Raw genomic sequence first — 19833 nt, forward strand, 5'->3', positions numbered from 1 at the left:
GTGCTGTTTTGCACACCATACCGTTTGGGGGGGCTATGAGCACAAGACCTTGGGATCCTAAGGAAATTATTTATTGGTTAGCCTGAGCTTATTGGAGTTTGGAAGCTAAGCAGGGCCGACCACAGTTAGTACTTGAATGGAAGACCACCAAGGAAGACTAGGGTTGCTATGTGAAGGCAGTGGCAAACCACCTCTGCCTATCTCCAGGCCCGTAGCTAACATGGGGCCCACGGGGCCCAGCCCCCTTGTCTTTCTTCTGGGCCCCCTCCCTCCAGGGCTGCCCCCAAAGTGCTCCAACTTACCACTTGCACTGTACTTGCATTTAACTAGCTGGCGGCCCCCCCCAAGGCCCCCTCCCAAAGAATTCCCTAGCTACGGGGCTGCCTATCTCTTTACTGGAACGCCCCATGAATGGTCCCACTGCGAGTTGCTTGCGACCCAATGGCACATTCGTCTTCTTCGTCCTCTTCTTCTAAGTCCTCCTTTGGTTCAGTGTTGTAATAAGCGCTCTGTATGACCATTGGTCCAGAAGAGGAACTTTCCACTCATCCAGAACCCATGGAAAAATGGTGAACAAAGAAGCATGCTTTTGTCAGCCTGGCAGTCTTTTGCGCAGCCCAGATCCCAGCCGTGGGTGTGTATGGGGGGCGGATGGACTTTGCTGGTCCATCTCACAGAAGGTGTAGGCAGACTATGTGGTTTATTGGGGCATGGATTTTAGTAAATGTGGTGGAAAGGGAATGTCAGTCTTTTCACTCCATGAAATTGCTGAGCGGTCGGGTTAGAACGGATAAGAGGAAGTACGTCTTCACCCAAAGAGTGATTAACACATGGAATTCACTGCCACAGGAAGTGGTGGCAGCTACAAGCATGGACAGCTTCAAAAGGGAATTAGATAAGCATATGGAGCAGAGGTCCATCAGTGGCTATTAGCCACAAGGTATAGATAGAGACTCTGGGGCAATGGATGCTCTGTCTTCTTGATGCTTGGGGGGGCCAACAGTGGGAGGGCTTCTAATGTCCTGGCCCCACTGGTGGACCTCCTGATGGCACTGGTATTTCTGGCCACTGGGTGATACAGAGTGTTGGACTGGATGGGCCTTTGGCCTGATCCAACATTGGCATCTCTTATGTTCTTATGTTCTTATCTCTTTTTCCAGGGTGTCTCAGAAATTTACTACAAACTTCGATTTTTACACCCATGCATGCATATGAAACACTTCCTGTGCTTTCTAGGATCATTTGCAGAAAATCTGGCTGTCTTTTTGGTGACGTGACGGGGATATAGATCCCATGAGTCCATTTGTGTTCACACTGCACTGAGCACTGAGGGCCTTTGCAGTTGAAGCAATCAGTTATCTAACGTAGGGAGGTGGACTCTGAGCTTTCTAATGTCTGTGAGTCCCTTGTGTACACACCCGTCCACAAACAGATTCTTCCTTCTTTGTCCTCTTGGCTTGCCAGAAGGGAGCAGGTGAGCAGAAGAGGGACCGACCCTTCACAGGGACAACCTCATTAGCTGCGTCCCACGCAGCATCCTCCATTGAAAGATTAGGATGGATTTTGGGACTTTGCCTCATCTTGACTCCTTAATCCGGCATATATGCTAAAGGAATAATGCCATTAGAGGATTGATGCCACAAGTTGATTTGCAAAAAAGCAAAAAAAAAAAAGATTTGCAAACCCTAAAATCCTATATTGCGTGCGCTTAATCATGAAGTATTATTTTGAGGATTTCCTCTTCAGTTCAGTAGTGATTCTAATGCAGCCCAGGTGGTGCTGCTCAAGAACACAGCAATTCAGTCCCAGCATCTGTTTTGCAGTTATGAAAGGCACTGTTCCCCAACCCCTAGTGTCCAGAGGCACCCTGCCAGTGTGTATTTTTCGTGTGTGTGCGTGCGCACCTGGAAGTCATGGCGGCCTCTGGTGACTGACCTCTTCTGGGGGCCTGGAGGATATTCAGAGAGGGGGCTGAGTAAAGCCTGCCCCTGCCTCCTGACTGCTGGTATTCCAAGGAGGTCTCCCATCCAAGTACTGGCCAGAGTCAACTCTGCTTAGCTCTTGAGATCTGACAAGATCAGGCTTGCCTGGGCTGTCCAGGTCAGGGCGCCAATGTGTTCCTTGGTGCTCAGTTGCTTCTTGAGCCCAGGGGATAACATCCAAATGTTCTTGAATGGAATAGACAAAAAAACTGGGCGCTTCAGATCACTCTCAAGAAGCTGAGTGGCAGAGTGCCATTGCCTGCCTCTGCATAGCAACCCTGGTATTCTTCAGAGGTCTCTCACCCAAGTACTACCCAGGGCCAACCCTGCCTAGCTTCCAAAATCTGACAAGATTGGGCTGCACCAGTTCAGTAGTTCTTAGTGTACCAAAGGTGAGCTCATTTGCCTAGAGAGGTGACTGGGTGCATGTATTTGAGTCCTGCAAGCTATGTTCATTGCCAGAAACCTAAGTAAAAACCATAACACCCGAAATATAAGCAACTACTTCCATCCAGTATATAGATATCTATTTTAAGTCCTGCCTCGATTGCAGTTTAGCAATTTGTATTATAGAGTACTCATAATAAAGATTAATGCCAGTCTGCTGCTATTTCTACTGCACCACTGCTGCTATTTCCACTGCACTAATCCTTCATTAAATATAGCCTAATTAAGTGTTAAACAATATGGGTGTGACAAATGAAAATCAAAAAAATCAAGACTACTAGAAAACCACGTCAGCCACAGCAGTGTCACTTCAGAAATATTGTGTAACAACAAATGTTTCTTTTTAAAAAAGACTAGACCAGGGGTCCCCAACCTTTTTGAGTCTGCGGGCACCATTGGAATTCTGACACAGGGCAATGGGCACTGTCACACAATGGCTGCTGCAGGAGGTAGAGCCCACCCAAGGGTATATATATGCATTGTAGGCGGAAGCTCTGTTTAACAGGGCACCTTTTAATCAGCACAGCCAATCAGAAGTCCTGCTGAGCAAAAGCCCTACCTAGCTCCACCCACTTTCTAAGAGCACTTGGTAGGCACCAGGAAAATTGTCAGTGGGCACCACGGTGCCTCCCTGGGCACCACATTGGGCACCCCTGGATTAGGCAGTCCAAGGGTTCTCCACAGCTGTGATTCCAGTTCACAACACAGTTTAGACAAAATACTGAGTATATTGGTTCCAAAACAGGAAACAGTTACCCTCGATGAGGCACAGCTGGGTTATTTACAGTTTCATTTGTTCATTTATTTAATTAGTGCGCTGATCAATAAAAGCTTTAATTGTAGTTTTGTTGGCAGAGCGGAGGGTAGACTGCACAGATGTGGCGGCTCCGTGCTCCATGTGCCAGATTTGAAGATAATGTAACGAAATGTTTTTTTTCCCCCAATCAGTATCCAAAGCGAGATATGCAGTGGATTCCATGGATCTGTTCTGCTAATAGCAGGGCTTTCTTCTGGTGCAAGGAGCCATTACCTGACTCGAAGCACCGCTACAGGAATGTGTCCATGGGATCCAGCCCACAGATTTACAAGGATCCAACCTTTTGACATCTATGTGTTTCCTTGCCAGGCTGAGACACTGCCCAGCTGAAATCAGTGGAGTTGCATCCTACAAGCCGCAAGGGCTAGACAGTACTGGTCATCTGACACTCCAATCCTCCTTTTCTTTCAGTGAACCAGAAGGCTGACGAAAGATGTGTAAGAGTCTTTGAATTTGTACAAAGGTCCTTAAGACACCTTAAGCAGAGCTTGTGATTTTCAAGCAGGTTTAAGCAATTGGACCAGATGTCAAATGTCACACTGAAGAAGTCACCTCAATGGGTTTCTTCTTCTTCTTCTTCTTCTTCTTGGTTTGCCTTCTCAGAAAGTGCCACAAATACCTTTGGACAGGATTCAGGAGGTGGTTCAGATGATAACAACAGGTCTAGAAGACATATTATCATATGAGATAGATGAAGATGGATAGCCACGTTAGTCTGTCTGTAGCAGTAGAAAAGAGTTAGAGTCCAGGAGCACCTTCAACACTAACAAAATTTGCGGCAGGGTATGACTTTTCATGAGTCACTGCTCACTTCTTCAGGTATCATATGAGGAGAGAGCTGAATGATTTGGGTGTGTTTAATCTATGTGAAAAGAGGATTGAGGTACGACATTTTGAACGTTTTCAAATAACTGAAAAGGTTATGGGAATGGACGAGGAGAGCACTGACACTTTTAAAGAGAAGGACATGGCGATATTTTGTGTGGTGTTGCGGTTAAAAGGATCTGGGAAACCCCGCTCTGCTCTGGAAGCTCACTAGGTAACCGTGGGCCAGTCACCCTTTCCGAGCCTAGCCTGCTTCACAAGGTTGTGAAGAAAAAGGAGGAGGAGGAAGAGCAGGAGTTGATTTTATACCCCACCCTTCACTACTCGAAGGAGTCTCAGAGCAGCTTACAATCACCTTCCCTTCCTCTCCCCACAACAGACACCCTGAGAGGTAGGTAAGGCTGAGAGAGCTCTGAGAGAACTGTGACTGACCCAAGGTCACCCAACTGGCTATATTTATTTATTTATTTACATGTGGAGGAGTGGGGAATCAAACTCCCTTGGAGGAAAGATGGGAGACGAATGTATCAAAGAAATAAACTCAATGCAGTGGTTGTCAGTCCCACAGCTTGGCACCCCCAAGTGAGCTGCAGAAGAGATAATATGTGATAGGTCTTTAAACAACTAGGTACATGCAAGGGGGGGGCTGATTGAGCATGTACATGGATGTTTAGGTATGTGCACCTGCTATTCCCACATTTATTTATTTATTTACATTATTTGCAGCCTGCCTGTCTCACTGAGACTCAAGGTGCGTTACAACTCAAGGTGTGCTAAGCCTTTCTCACGGAGACTCAAGGTGTGTTAAGTCAATACAGTCACCAGGATGGGACATACAATAAATTATGCAACAGGATTTGGACTGCAGAAATCCGAAAAAAAGAACTGAAAGAATGCAGGAGCCTTAACAAGACACATTAGACAATGAAGAAATTGCATAGTGGGATCATACCTACAGCAGCAGACTGTACATATTACACACAGTATAGTCTAGAGTCCCCGTCCTTTTACCACAGGCTATTTCTGAACCATTTTGTTACAGTGCAGCCCTGTTTCCTATGGTTTAAAAAGCCCTCCGGAATATGGGTTTGCAGCTACACGTAGCACCAGCATACCCATAGCAAAGACAATTGGCACATAATGTCTAGAGCTGTTTTAAAAGGAGTCAGAACGGGATTTCCTGAATAAAGGGTAAAGGTAAATTAACAAATGCAAGAATTTGGACAGAGTATGTCACTTCCCACGTGGGGCAACGGCAGGAACCTCAGACAGAGGTGTGTGCATGTGTATCCGGATATTCAAGGCGCCAATAATAAAAGCTGTGCTTTAAGCACTTTCCTTACTATACTGCTGTATCTCCATTGTGGTGTTCCAGTTTGAATAGAAGTTAATTGACCTGGACAGCATAAAAGCCAAGCAGAAAAGGACGTAATTCCTTCTGGGCATTTAAGATGTGATTAATTGCAGGTCTCCAGACAAGCTCAGCTGCTTGACATCCCCACCCACATATGTGTTTGAACTTAAGAGTATTGTGGTCACAGTTGCCAAGCGGCTTGACAAGGCTTACCTATTGTACTGGATCCTGAGCACCACCTAGGATTAGACCAAGAGTCACCTCTGCTCTTGGCAGTTCCATAACTAACAACCCCCCAAGGCATCATCACTTATTATGTCTACAAACAGAACCTCTGTGGAATGATTCTCACATCACATCATGCATGCATGAAGACAACAGAAAAAGCGTCACAAACTCATAATATCGGCCCTGGTGTTAAGATACTCCATATTGTATAATTTCATGTGAGTAGCCATGTTGGTCTACAGTTGTTGTTGTTGTTCTTCAGTCGCACAGTCGAGTCCGACTCTTTGTGACCCCATGGACCAGATCCCGCCAGGCCCTCCTGTTTTCCGCCGTCCTCTGAAGTTGGCTCAATTTCATGTTCGTTGCATCTATGACACTGTCTAACCATCTCATCCTTTGCCGTCCACTTCTTCTTTGACCTTCAATCTTTCCCAGCATCAGGGTCTTCTCCAGTGAGTGCTCCCCTCTCATTTGGTGGCCAAAGTATTTGAGCTTCAGTTTCATTATCTGGCCTTCCAGGGAACAGTCAGGGTTGATTTCTTTTAGGATTGACTGATTTGATCTCCTTGCAGTCCAAGGGTCTCTCAAGAGTCTTCTCCAGCACCATAGTTCAAAAGAATCTATTCTTCGGCGCTCGGCCTTCCTTATAGTCCAACTCTCGCACCCATACATGACTACTGGGAATACCATTGCTTTGACCACAATAGAAGAACAAAAATTTAGTCCATTCGCTTTTTTAAAACCAAAAAGATTTCCAAGATTTTGAGAGTCAAAGCTCCATTGGTCAGATCCTGACAAAGGGACCATGCACTCTCAGAAGTTTATACCCTGGAAATCTTGTTGGTCTTTTAGGTGCTACCGCACTCAAATCTTGCTCAGCATATTGGATGTACAATTTTCAAATGTTGCACTCCATGTATGAAGCTGCCACCATCTTGTGCTGTCGCTCTAATACTTCAGCTGGAGGAATAAGAACCTGGAAGGGGCTGTGGCTCAGTGGTAGAGCATCTGCTTGGCATGCAGAAGGTCCCAGGTACAATCCCTGGTATCTCCAGTTAAAAGATCTTGCAGTAGGAGATGTGAAAGACCTGTGCCTGTGACCTTTGAGAGCTGCTGCCAGTCTGAGTGGGCAATACTGACTTTGATGGACCAAGGGTCTGATACAGTACAAGGCAGGTTCATGTGGAAATGTCACTAGGCAATACTACCCCAATTTGGCTTATATTGATTATTTACTTACTGCACAAACATAAATGAATCTTCAGCATTGTTAATATAAAGACTACTTATTTCTTTCTCCCTCTCTCAGCCTTTAAAGCTATTTGACATCAAAGAGACATTTTCATCAACTATTCGTTGTTATACTTTCAAGTGGATGGCTTCTATATTTGCTTCTTCTTCCCAGCGAACAAAGGGCATAGCTTGGTACCAGCTGGCCACACCCTGCACCCAGTGAAGTAAACTAGGCATCCAACTCAGGATGCAGATAAAGACACAACACCATGGCCTGGAAGCTACCCCCACACACACTTTCCTTCTGCTATTCTAAACATCTAACCTGCTGCAGAGTTCAGGAAAATGTAAAAGCATGTATTGTGTTTTTAGTTAGTCTTTATAAGAGGCATTATGTGGTTTTTGTTTTTGGAGTCCGCTATGTGTCAAGGTTTCAGTTTCACTTCCCTTCATTCCACTTCACTGTTTACCTTGCTATGCTTTAGGGGGGAGGGAATTCCTGAGGGGAGTGTGGGGGAGGTTGAGCACCTGCCTGTAGTAGCCATAATTGTTTCTTAAGTTGCACCCCTCGGCCTGTTCTAGGGTTGCCAGGTCGAAAATCTTCGGGAGCGGGGGACTCCCGTCCAGCGTCCTATGTGCGCGTGCTGCTCACACGTCACCAGGAAATGACGTTATGACACCGGGCACGCTGGGGGCGGGGCCACGACCATCCAAGGGGGAAACATAGAGTTTCCCCCTCGGATGGTCGTTGCCTTGCCCCCAGCGTGTCCGGCGTCATAACGTCACTTCCTGGTGACGCGCACGCCGGGGTGGGGTTCCCCCCAGGACCCGATCCGCCGGAGGTGGGGAACGGGCCTCTGGGGCGGGGGTTTCCCCACCCCCCGGGGGGACTTGGCAGCCCTAGCCTGTTCTCGTGGGATTTGGCCTTGGAGACTCACTCACTAGGCTAGAGCAGATAAGACACCGTTTATCTGTCAGGGTTGTCATAGAAATGGTAGTGGCTGAATGCTGACATATGCATGGGGTGTGGGGTGCATTGGGTTTCACCTATAAGCTCTGAATTTCGTGAGCTTTCTTAAGTCCTGACAAAGAACCAGTTCCTACATGTAAGCATATCTCTATAAAGCATCACTGCCAAGAGTGTTGTGGAGAGTGTCTTAACTGGGGACCTGGCACTATGGACCAACATGGCTACCTACTTTTTAAAGCTTTGCATTGAATTTCTATCCATACAGGTTCTGTGGTAAGATTTGTTTTCTTTAAGATTTCCAGCTTATGGAACAACAGCTATACTCAGAAGAACATAATTTTAACAGATGTTGTTGCTTGGCATATCAGTGATCCATGTTCTTCTTTTGCTGTTCTGCAGTCTCGTTCTGGTTGCAATGCCTATATGAATATATGCAATGCCTATATGGACACAGATAGATGATGATGATGATGATGATGATGATCACAGGTAGATTATGAAGATAGATAGATAGATAGATAGATAGATAGATGCTAGATAGATAGATAGATCGATCGATCGATAGATAGATAGATAGATAGATAGATAGATAGATCGATCGATCGATCCAGGGGTCTCTTCCTGCAGGAGCGCACAGGAGCAGAGCTCCGGCAGTAAAGAGCCCAGGGGGTGGGCACATGCAACAAGCCCCACCCCCTGCTCCCAGTAGCCCTCAGTCAGAGCAAGAAGCAGCCAGGTAAGTTGCAGAGCTCCCGCCAGCCCCCCTGGTCAAAAACAGTCCAGTGGCACCTTTAAGACCAAGTTTTATTCAGGTACAAGCTCTCCCTCCTCCGCGAGGTTCCTCCCCCCCTCCAATAGCTAGTAATCCAAAACAGTCAAGTGGAGCCTGAGTGGTGGGTGTTGCCTTCTGACACACTTCCGGTGATGTCAGGGGGTGTGGCATATGCAAATGAGTTGTGCTAATGAGTTATGCTAATGAGCTCCTGCACCTCTTTTTCTATGAAATGACCCCTGGATAGATCCATTGTTAAGGTCAAACTGGCAAATTGGTTACTAGCCGACAATGATCATTCACTAGTCCAGCTGTCCACACATGATCATGTTAGGAGTTAAAAAAGAGAGAGAGAGGTGCCAGAACTCTCAAGAGGGCAATGAAGTTTTCAGTCTGTCTACTGAAAACTCATGAACTTTAAAACGTTTTTAAAAGAATTTTGTCAAAGAGGTTCTGAAACTCTGCTCCAGCGCGTTCCCGTAGGGGGGGGGGGGAAGCCCTGGTCATGTTAATGGTTTGTTGACTTTCTTATCTGACACTTAAGCTGATTTGGTTCTCTGTAGTTTGGATCCTACCAGCTGTTATACTCCATCTCCTCTAAGTTCCCGCCTCATTGTAGCCAGCGTCCCATGTGGCTTTTGTCCAGATGGGTTTTGCGATCTCTGGCATAGCTTTTTGGTGGGGAAAGAGACTTCTCCCTCTTTCATCAATGGAAAAGCTGTGAAGACACAGCTCAATGTTTTATATAAGTGTGTACTTCCCTCCTACTCTCATGTTGCGGTTTCCAAAAATTTAAGTTGCAATGGATGTGTGTGAGAGAAAGAGAGTAAGGATGGGTGTGTGTGTGAGAGAGAGAGTAAGGATGCCTTCATCTGCTTTCTATTTTATGACTTTAAATCAGTGCTCCCTCTAAGCTGAGTTAGCGTGAGCTAGCTCACAGTTTTTTAGCCTCCGGCTCACACATTTTTGTTGTAGCTCAGGAAAGATGGCTCCAGAGCAAACTAATTTATGCCGTAGCCAAATTGCTCGCTCACAGTTTTAATGCCAGTAGCTCACAAAGTAGAATTTTTGCTCACAAAACTCCACAGCTTAGAGGGAGTATTGGTTGCAAGCCTTGGTGCACAGAAAAATCCAGAAAAATGGGGGTCTCACTCCATAATGTGTGTGGGAAAGCACCATGGCTGGGGCTATGGCCCCAGAGTGGTAGAAAGATCAGCTGGTCTCCCTCTTTGTTGTTGGGCTGTGAGTCTCTCTGTGCTGTCTGCCTCCCCAGTTACCCACCTGTGATTGGTTGTTGGGCCGCCATCTGAGATAGCAGACTGGTTGTTAGGTTTTAAGTTTTAGTATGTGCACTTTAAAATTGTAATATGCTGATTTTATTGTATATTGCACTGTCGGAAGCCACCCCGATCCCTGCTTGGAGGGGAAAGGAGCAGGATATAAGCTGAATGAATGAACAAACAAATAAATAAATAAAACAAATTCCAACAGACATATAATAAAATAGAATACAACAAATGTAAGGGAGCGAAAACTATGGACCTGATGTTCAGTCCTATGCTCATTAAAACAAGCAAATAAAATACACAATTTCAGGAAATAAAGATTGAACGACCATGAAAAAGGATTTTCATTCCCTCCAAATAAGAAATAAGGGGCAACCACTTGTCCAAAAAGTGAAATTGGCATCTCCACTTAAAAGGGCAACAATCTGACAGTATAAAGCAACTTAATCTGTGCATGGGTGTCTGGGGGTTCCCATTGCTCACTGAACTTCTCAGTGGAGTCTGTCTAGATCCAGCATGGGTTTCCCGCTTCATCATGCCATAGTAGGCCTGCCCGATCGATGACATCATCATACGTTGTTAGGACCAGAGGAGCTTTTGTTCCCAATGATGTGGTCCTATCTGTTGCGCCTGTAGAGATTTCAAGAGATGCAGTGGGTGAACAGGGTTTGGCCCATGCTGTGCAGGCCACAGTAGTTCCCGAGTCCTGCAGTTCCCATGAGAAATGCAAACTTGGATTGCTGCATTCATGTACACAGCATGTTGGACATGGGACTATACCTACTGCTACCCTATACCCTATCCTATTCCTAGAAAGCACTAGGAACTGGGGCACACCCAAAAGGCAGAAAGCTCAGTGTGGGCCTGGCATGACCTAGTACAAGTGGGAAACCCAACCAATTTAATGGAATCTGCTGGAATCTGCTGGACCTCATGGAATGTCCATGAGTAACTCTATGGAACTCTGACGGGTGATTTAACCCATCCACGCCTCTGAGCAGGAAACCAGCAACTTGTGAAGAAGCCCTTGAGAATTAAAGAGTAAACTGTCTGCTTGAGCTGTATAACCATCTGATCCTTCTGTTAGCCCCACAATGTGATTAGGAGGATTTTCATCTCTCCAACCCAACAAGATAAGTAATTCTGGGGCACCAGACTTGTCATGTGACATAAAGCACAGAGTCGCTAAGAAAGAATCAATAGGGGGAAATATTGCACAGATAACAGACAGCAGCCAAAGCGATTCTGATCTCCGGCAATGTGGGTTTATGTGATCTCAGGAACAATTAATGTTTTCAACGAATGCACTAAAGGGCCTTAAAGGCTAACAACGGCTTAGCAGGTTAAATGTTGAAATAGGTTTACCAGATCAGCGGGAGGCGCTATTTGTAATTATGTTTTTGCAGCTTGCCTAAGAGGTGGTGTGGGAGAAGAGCTCGTGATGTCAGAGTGGGAAGGGCTTCGGAGCAAGGATGAAGGATAATCGAGATGAGTTTGTATTTAAAGCAAACTCAGCGATAGTTAAGAGGTTTTGGGTTTTTTGACAGGGCTAATGGAAATGTGTCTTAAACGCTCCCAGCCGTCTGACAGCTCCAGCCAGAAGCAAAGACCCCCAGGGAAGGCACAACCCCTTCGCTTTTTGAGCAGCCTCACCTGGTTTCCAAACTAAAACCTTGGCAACTGGTGTAAGTAACAGATCATAACTTATACGGAGTTGCCATAAAAGTGGCAATTATTTTAATGTAGTTGGTGGGGGAGAGAGGTTGTTTTACATCTGGCGCCTTCAACAGGAGGGCTGTCCAGCATCATCATCTAACGTTTATAAGGGACCTACGTTAATTGAAACGTGGCTGTTTTGTCTGTTTTTATACGGTTGTGAGTCAATATATGGAGATGCAAGATACAAATGTTTAAAGGGGAAAAAGACACACAAGTATTATATGGCTGAATTTATGGGCTGGATCCCACAGACCCACTCTGCTAACGGCAATACTTTCTTTCAGCACCAGACAGAAGCTCGTTGTTTGTAGAATGGATCTGCAGGATCCAGCTCTGTATTTATAGGGTGGGTTTTGGTCTGTTCATTTGGTGGTTTTTGGTTTTTTTCTGTGTTGCAATGATTTCTACACTGTGGTGCTTTCCGTGTGATGCGAAACGGGATGCTTTGCCATCAGCCAGTTAAGCTTAGAATCCTTCAATTTAAACCTGTTTCATTATACTATCTGGGACAGGATCAGCTCAGACCAAAGACTTCTTGCTCACATGTTTTGTGGATCCAGTAAGTTGAACATCTGGGGATTGATTGGGGGGGGGGCCCTGCCACAGCCCATAAAATCAGACGAAACTATCTATCCCGAAGGTTTTTAAATTATTGGCTCCAATGGACTACTGGAAGCATTTTGATGAGAAAAGGCAGAATCTAGGCAGAACTAAATGAGATACAGACAACATGATGCGGGAGATAACTAAGACTGAAGAAGAGCCAGAACCTACACAATGGATTTTGGCGCTGAAATCAAAGGCACAAGTAAAGAATGCGGGAGACCTAGCTTGGTAGCAGTGATGGGGAAAGGAGCTGGGTATTTTACAGGGCAATTCCTCAACAGAGTTACACCCTTCTAAAACCACTGAGGTCCTTGGGTTGATGAGGGAGTAACAATGGGCTTGTAATGGTGTTTTGTAAGACAAAAAGCTCAATGTTACTGGCACTGCTGCTGAAAAGAGTTGCAGGAACGACCTGTGATCTAGCGTTATGTAAATGGGATCTGCTGCTAAATACATTCATCAAAACATTATCTAAAAATGTAATAAAATAATAGGCTATTTACAGAGATGGCGCCAACAAAACATGAAAACCAGGCTGCTTGCAAATTAGATCCTCCTCCTTCCCCCCACCAGTTCAATGAGACCTCTAAAAAAACCTGAGGCTGGAGAACTTGTGTGGACAAAAAGCCATGTGGTTCAAGGAGCTGCAGTGCGGTGCGCCATCTTCCTAGTCAGCCGGTGATGCCTCTATTGGTACAAGAGGTATTCCTGGAGCAAGCTGTGATCAATTTCTTCCAGTTACTCCTCCTCCCTGCAGCCCGCTAGGCGACATGGCTTTTTACTCACACAACTCCCACCATCTTCAGGACCAATTTTTCAAAGGTCTTGGGGCTTGCTGGTGGAAGGGAGAGGCAGGAACTATATCAACAAGCATGTTCCACAGGCACCTCATTGAATCTAACCCAAAATATTTTAGATAAAATATATATCATTTTTTAAAACTTATTTTAAAGATCTGTACAGTACTCTGCTACTATATTCACTCATATGCCTTGGATTAATGAAGTCAACAAAAAGGTGAGAAACTTTAACTTGAACATCAAGAATACTCATCACAAAATTGTTACTTGGCAGCTGTTTCTTCAGATCATGGAATCAAATCATTGTATTTATTGCTCACATTCAGCTGTCACTTGCTGTTTCAGTTAATTTTCCTCGGAGGAAAAGGAGGAGGAGGAGGAGAAGGAGGAGAAGAAGTTTTATATCCCACCCTTCACTACCCAAAGGAGTCTCAGAGTGGCTTTCAATCTCCTTTCCTTCCTCTCCCCACAACAGACACCCCGTGAGGTAGGTGGGGCTGAGAGAGTTCTGAGAGAACGGTGACTGGCCCAACTGTGGAGGAGGAGTGGGGAATCAAACCTGGTTCTCCAGATCAGAGTCCGTCGCTCTTAACCACTACACCAAACTGGCTCTCAGGAATGGTGAGAAGGAAGGTGGAATGGTATAGCCTAATTTCGTCAAATCTCGGAGGCTAAGCATGTTCAGTACTTGGCTGGAGGACCACCAAGGAAGACTCTGCAGAGGAAGGCACTGGCAAAATCACCTCTGCTTCGCACTTCCCCTGAAAGCCCCTTGCTAGGATTGCCAAAATGCAGCTGCAATTTGTTGACACTTCTGTCCATACTAGCAACGGCAATTGTTGCAAGGCGTAGACAGGAAGGCAGCCACACTTAGAGTATTGTGCACAGTGCTGCTCACGTAATCTCAAAAGACAGAAGAAAGGACCTCCGTTACACAGTGAATAAACTTATGGTATTCCAGATGTGGAGATGGCCGTTAATGATGGTGTCTTTTTAAAATCCTTTTTAAAAAGGATGCGACAAATTCATGGAGGGCAGGCCTACTGATGGCCATCATCCATGGCATGTACATACTTCTTTGGGATGCCATAAGCTGGGAATAAAGAGGAAGGGATGACCGTTGTGAAGTTGCCTTCTACTGAGTCGGGCCACTGGTCTACCAAAGTCAGTATTGTCTGCTCCGATTAGCAGCAGCTCTCCAGGGGCTCGGGCCGCGGTGGCTCAGAGGTTTAAGATGCTGAGCTGCAGACTGGAAGGTCTGTAGTTTGGCAGTCCGAGACCCGAGTGCCGCATGATGGGGTGAGCACCCGGCTCTGGCCCCAGCTCCTGCCAACATAGCAGGTCAAAAGCAAGAAATTGCAAGTAGATAAATAGGTACTGCTTCGGTGGGAAAGTAACAGCGTTCCGTGCACCTCGGTATTTAGTCGTGCCGGCCACATGACCACAGAAAAAGTCTTTGGACAGCACTGGCTCTTCGGCTTGGAAATGGAAATGAGCACCGTCCCCTAGAGTCGGATTCGACTAGGGTTGCCAACCCCCCCGGTTTGCTAGGGGTCCCCCATTTTTTGGGGGGGGTTCTACCCGCCGCTGGCCAGATGGCCGGCGGGGGAAGCCCCACCCCCAACACCCACAGCCACTTATCTCTCTCCCTTGAAGTGTGTGCAACCCGTGTTTCATCCCAAACCCGAACTCCGCAAGCTTGCAGGGAAATGTCAGCTTCGTTCTTAAAAGGGAAACGCAGCTGTCTTAAAGGGAAAACGCTGGCTGCCGGCTACTTTAAGTACAGGGAACGGCCGTTTCTGGAGATCCGGCGCATGGGCGGTGGGGGGGGGCAGACGTCCCCAATGTGATGTCATCACGTTGGGGATGCCCCACCCCCCTCCAGGAACGCCCCCAAAGTCCCCCGCTGGGGGTGGAAGATGGACTTGGCAACCCTAGATTCGACTAGCTGTCGAGCAAGGGAAACCTTTATCCAGGGGCTCAAGTAGAAGTAGGGTTGCCAGACCCCCACCAGGGGTACAGGATCCCCCAGTCCGGGGTACTTCCCCCAAGTGCTGATCAGCAGACTGGCAGGGGACTTACAGGCAGGAAAACTAGGCCTCGGCCTGCATCACTAGCAACATGGTGATGTCACTCCTAGTGTGCACCTGAAGTGATGTCATCACATCACCAGAGATGCAAGGATGCTCTGGTATTTGGGCAAAACTGTATGGTAAAAATGACATCTACCATAGAGGTTTTGCCCAAATACCAGAGCGTCCCTGTATCATGGGCAGTGTGGTGACATCACTTTTGGTATGTGCTAGAAATGATGCCGCCACATAGCCAGCAATGCATGCCTAGGCCTAATTGTCCTGACAGTAAGTCCACTCTACTGGCTGCCAGGAGGTACTTGGCAACCCAGGGTAAAAGTCTTTGATGTATTCTGCTATCTGATCTTGATTCAAATTGGAGATAATGGGAATTGAACCTGGGACCTTCTGCATGGAAATCAGATGCTCTGCTATTGAGCCGCGTTTTTTCCTCCTCATACTTGTGTCCTGCTTCTCTAAGCATCCAGAGGCAATGAAAATAGAAGGTTTATCTCAAAGAATTTTGATCTGACTCAAGAAGGATTTTTAAATGTTTCTTCTTGGTCTCTGGCTTGCATCAGGAAGGGTTTGATATCTTGTTCAGCACAATGATTCTTTGTATTCATGGAGTTTAATCTGAAATTGTTCAGAGTACGATGCAAATGTAAAATTATTAATATCGTTTTGATAGTATCAGTCTCTTAATAGTGCGCAAACCTTCCAAAGTGAAACTCGTAAGGGGAAAAAATGGAACATAAAGTAGTGATAGGACCTACGAGGGCCGTGGCTGAGTGGGGAGGCCGCTTGGCCCAGTGGCAGAGCATCTGGTTTGCAAGCAGAAGGTCCCACGTTCAGTTCCTGGCATCTCCAGTAGAAAGGCTCAAGGAATAGGTGATGTGAAAGTTGACACAGGAAGCTGCCTTATAGTTAGCCTCAACCAAGGCCAGGGCCTTTTCTGTCCTGGCCCCTACATGGTGGAACATGCTCCCACTTGAGATCAGGGCCATGCGGAACTTGTTACAGTTCCGCAGGGCCTGTAAAACGGAGCTGTTCCGCCAGGCTTTTGGTTGAGGTGGTGGACTGGACACCCAGCTAGTTGGCCTCCCTGCATAGAAGCTCTTCTGATCATCTACCCCATGTGGAGTCCTGGTACTGTACGAGCTTGGTGTGATGCCAGCTACCATCAGTCTGGCTTATGGGGGGGGGGGGTTTCGAACTGCTATGTTTATTTCACCATTTTTAATTGTTTAATGGTATTTGCTATTTTTAAGAATTAACTATATTAATTTGGTTTTGGTTGTTCATGCCCCCTGAGCCCGCTTTGGGAAGGATGGGATATAAATTTAACAAACAAACAAACAAGCAAATCAAGGTCAGTATTGTCTATTCAAACAGGAAATGGCTCTCCAGGGTCTCAGCTAGAGGTCTTAAGAACATAAGAGAAGCCAATGTTGGATCAGGCCAGTGGACCATCCAGTCCAACACTCTGTCACACAGCGGCCAAAAATACTAGGTGTCATCAGGAGGTCCACCAGTGGGGCCAGGACACTAGAAGCCCTCCCACTGTTGCCCCCCCCCCAAGCACCAAGAATACAGAACATCACTTGCCCCATAGTCTCTATCTATACCTTGTGGCTAATAGCCACCAATGGACCTCTTCTCCATATGCTTATCTAATTCCCTCTTGAAGCTGTCCATGCTTGTAGCTGCCACCACATAAGACCATAAGAGAAGCCAATGTGGGATCAGGCCAGTGGCCCATCCAGTCCAACACTCTGTCACACAGTGGCCAAAAATACTAGGTGTCATCAGGAGGTCCAGCAGTGCCCCCCCCCCAGGCACCAAGAATACAGAGCATCCCTTGCCCCAGCCCGAGAGTCCCTATCTATACCTTGTGGCTAATAGCCACTGATGGACCTCTGCTCCATATGTTTATCCAATTCCCTCTTGAAGCCGTCCATGCTTGTAGCCGCCACCTCCTGTGGCAGTGAATTCCATGTGTGAATCACTCTCTGGTTGAAGAGGTACTTCCTTTAATCCGTTCTAACCTGACTTCTCAGCAATTTCATTGAGTGCCCACGAGTTCTTGTATTGTGAGTAGGGGTCTTCCACTTCATCCATTGCCTGATCCTTTTAACTGGAGATGGTGGGGACAGGACATGAGACCTTCTGCAGGTAAACTGGAGACTCTTCTGCTAAACCACAGCCCCTTGGCAACTCCTGGTCTACACGACATGGTGAGAGGCAGAGATTGCTCCTCACTCTGTTACCTATAGAGCAGGGATGCCAGGGACTGAACCTATGACTTTACGAACACAAAGCATAAGCATTACCATGACCCCCCTTCCTCTCTAAAGGTTCCAAAAAGTGAACTTCAAATGTGGACTTCAACTACATTGTACTCAAGAGCACTACGATCGGGAAACTGCCATCTCCTGGAAGTTCCAGGTCCCCGAGAGATTAAGTTTGCCCCTACTAGGGCCAGGGCTTTTTCAGTGGCGGCTCCTACCTGGTGGGACGACCGCCCAGAGGAGATCCAGGCCCTGGGACCTTATGCAGTTCCGCAGGGCCTGCAAGACGGAGCTCTTCCGCCAGGCGTTCAAGTAGGAGCCACCTCCGCCACTATCCTACCACCAAGGTAGTATGTCATCGGCTGCCCTACGAAAGGGGGGCAGGTTAAGCCCTGGCAGAAGTTATAGACAGCATAGCGGGAGACTGCGCTACCGGGATAGCTGGCCACCAAAGTTGGGTGGTTGTTCCCATCTTGGTTGATTAATATAGCACCGTGTTATAGGATGGTTTTACCATGGTTTTAAATGCGTATTTTATTGTATGACTTATTGTATTTTATTTTTCGGCTTTGCCGTCTGTGAACCGCCCTGAGCCTTTGGGAGGGCGGGATAGAAATCAAATAAATAAATAAATATAATAAAGTTATAAAATAGAAAGCAGATGGCATCCTTACTCTCTCTCTCACACACACACACCCATCCTCAAAGATTGTTCTCCTTCTCCCATTGTTTATGCACAAGCCTTCACCAGTGTTACCGCTAAACTCGCTCACAACTTTGATGCCAGTAGCTCACAAAATAGAATTTTTGCTCACAAGACTCCACAGCTTAGAGGGAGCATTGGCCCACAAACATTCTGCCTCTTGTAACATGCTTAAATCCATGCAAGTGCTCTTAGGCCATAAGGCCGTTGCTTGTCCACCTCTTGCCTAATAAAATGAGACAGAATTAGCCCTGGGTGATTGGTTCTGCCTGCTGCCAAGAAGGGTTTGTTGAGGGTAAAACTCTAAGAGGGAAGATTAATGTGTCTTCATCCCCATAATGTGCTGTACAGCCAGGATTTGCAGCATGGGATCAGGAAAGAGTCATCCGTGAATGTGGCCCTGGCAGCTGGTGTGTACACTCTTATACATCCTCGGCTTCCAGGTTCTTAGCCACTCTGCAGTCCTTTGGGGAGGGCTGGTAGCTCACATGCTTTGCATAAGAAGGTCCCATCTCTAATACCCATAATCTCTAGTTAAAGGGATCTTGGGTAGCAGAACTAGGAAAGAGCTCTGCCTGAGACCTTAGGGAGCTGCTACTGGTTGGAGATTCTAGAACCGTGGGGAAGTGTTTCCACCTGGTAGCCTTGTCCCCGTGTATGTACGTAAGTGCCACCAAGTTACAAATAATGGCTACCCCCCGCAAGGGGCTTTCAAAGCAAGTGAGAAGTAGAAGTGGTTTGCCATTGCCTTCCTCTGCAGAGTTTCCCTTGGTAGCCTCCCATCCAAATACCAACCCTGTTTAGCTTTTGAGATCTCATACTGCTTTCCCTTCCCTTCTCCTCCTACATCTCTCATTTTAGAATGTAAATTTTTCTTATTCCAAGGACAGCGAGGTTGGTGGTTGAGTCCTCAGACATTTTATTGTGGGACCAGTGTTGGCATCGGCAGGGTGGGGCAAATACCCCTGCTGTGAAACAATTGTGGGGTTTTTTCTCGCATTGCAAACTGCACACCACAGTAAAGTGGAAAATGGCAGCTTTATTACTTTGTGGTGATGGATGCTGAGTTCTCATCAAGGTTCCAAGGGACAATTTGCCCATTCTAATGACATACATTCTCCCTCTCTTTGTTAACAGGAAATCAGTGGAAATCAAGGGGAAACATTTGGGATTTCTGCATGTCACAGATACAACAGGAAAAGATCTTGCAAGCATTGTGCTGGACAGGGTGAGAGAAAAGTATGGGTTGTTGGTGTCTAATATTTGTGGCCGATACTGTGATTTTTATTGTTCAGTCGCACAGTCGAGTCCGACTCTTCGCGATCCCATGAACCAGCTCCCGCCAGGCCCTCCTGTCTTCCGCCGTCCTCTGAAGTTTGCTCAATTTCATGTTCGTTGCATCTATGATACTGGTGCCAAAAGAGTGCAGAGCCAGGATTGGGGATTGGGGGGGGGGGGGAGAATCCATAGGCATTCTTTGTGCCTTGTTCTCCCCACAACTGGAATCTTGTATTGTATGCTGCAAACAGTTCTGGCCAAGCAAAAGAATCTTTTTGTACTATTACATCACATTTATTCACGTTTTTCCTAGAGCAACAGAATGCTGGGAAGTGGCCCTACAGCTAGGGATGGGCACAAACCAGCTCACAAACCTTTGTTCTTGACAAATTTTGGCCAGTTCATGGTTCACAAACTGAAGTTCTTGGTTCAGTTTGTGGCAGCACCCAC

Source organism: Gekko japonicus, unplaced genomic scaffold (genome assembly GCF_001447785.1).
Source record: "Gekko japonicus isolate JY-2015 unplaced genomic scaffold, Gekko_japonicus_V1.1 scaffold11, whole genome shotgun sequence".
In the NCBI taxonomy this organism is placed as follows: domain Eukaryota; kingdom Metazoa; phylum Chordata; class Lepidosauria; order Squamata; family Gekkonidae; genus Gekko; species Gekko japonicus.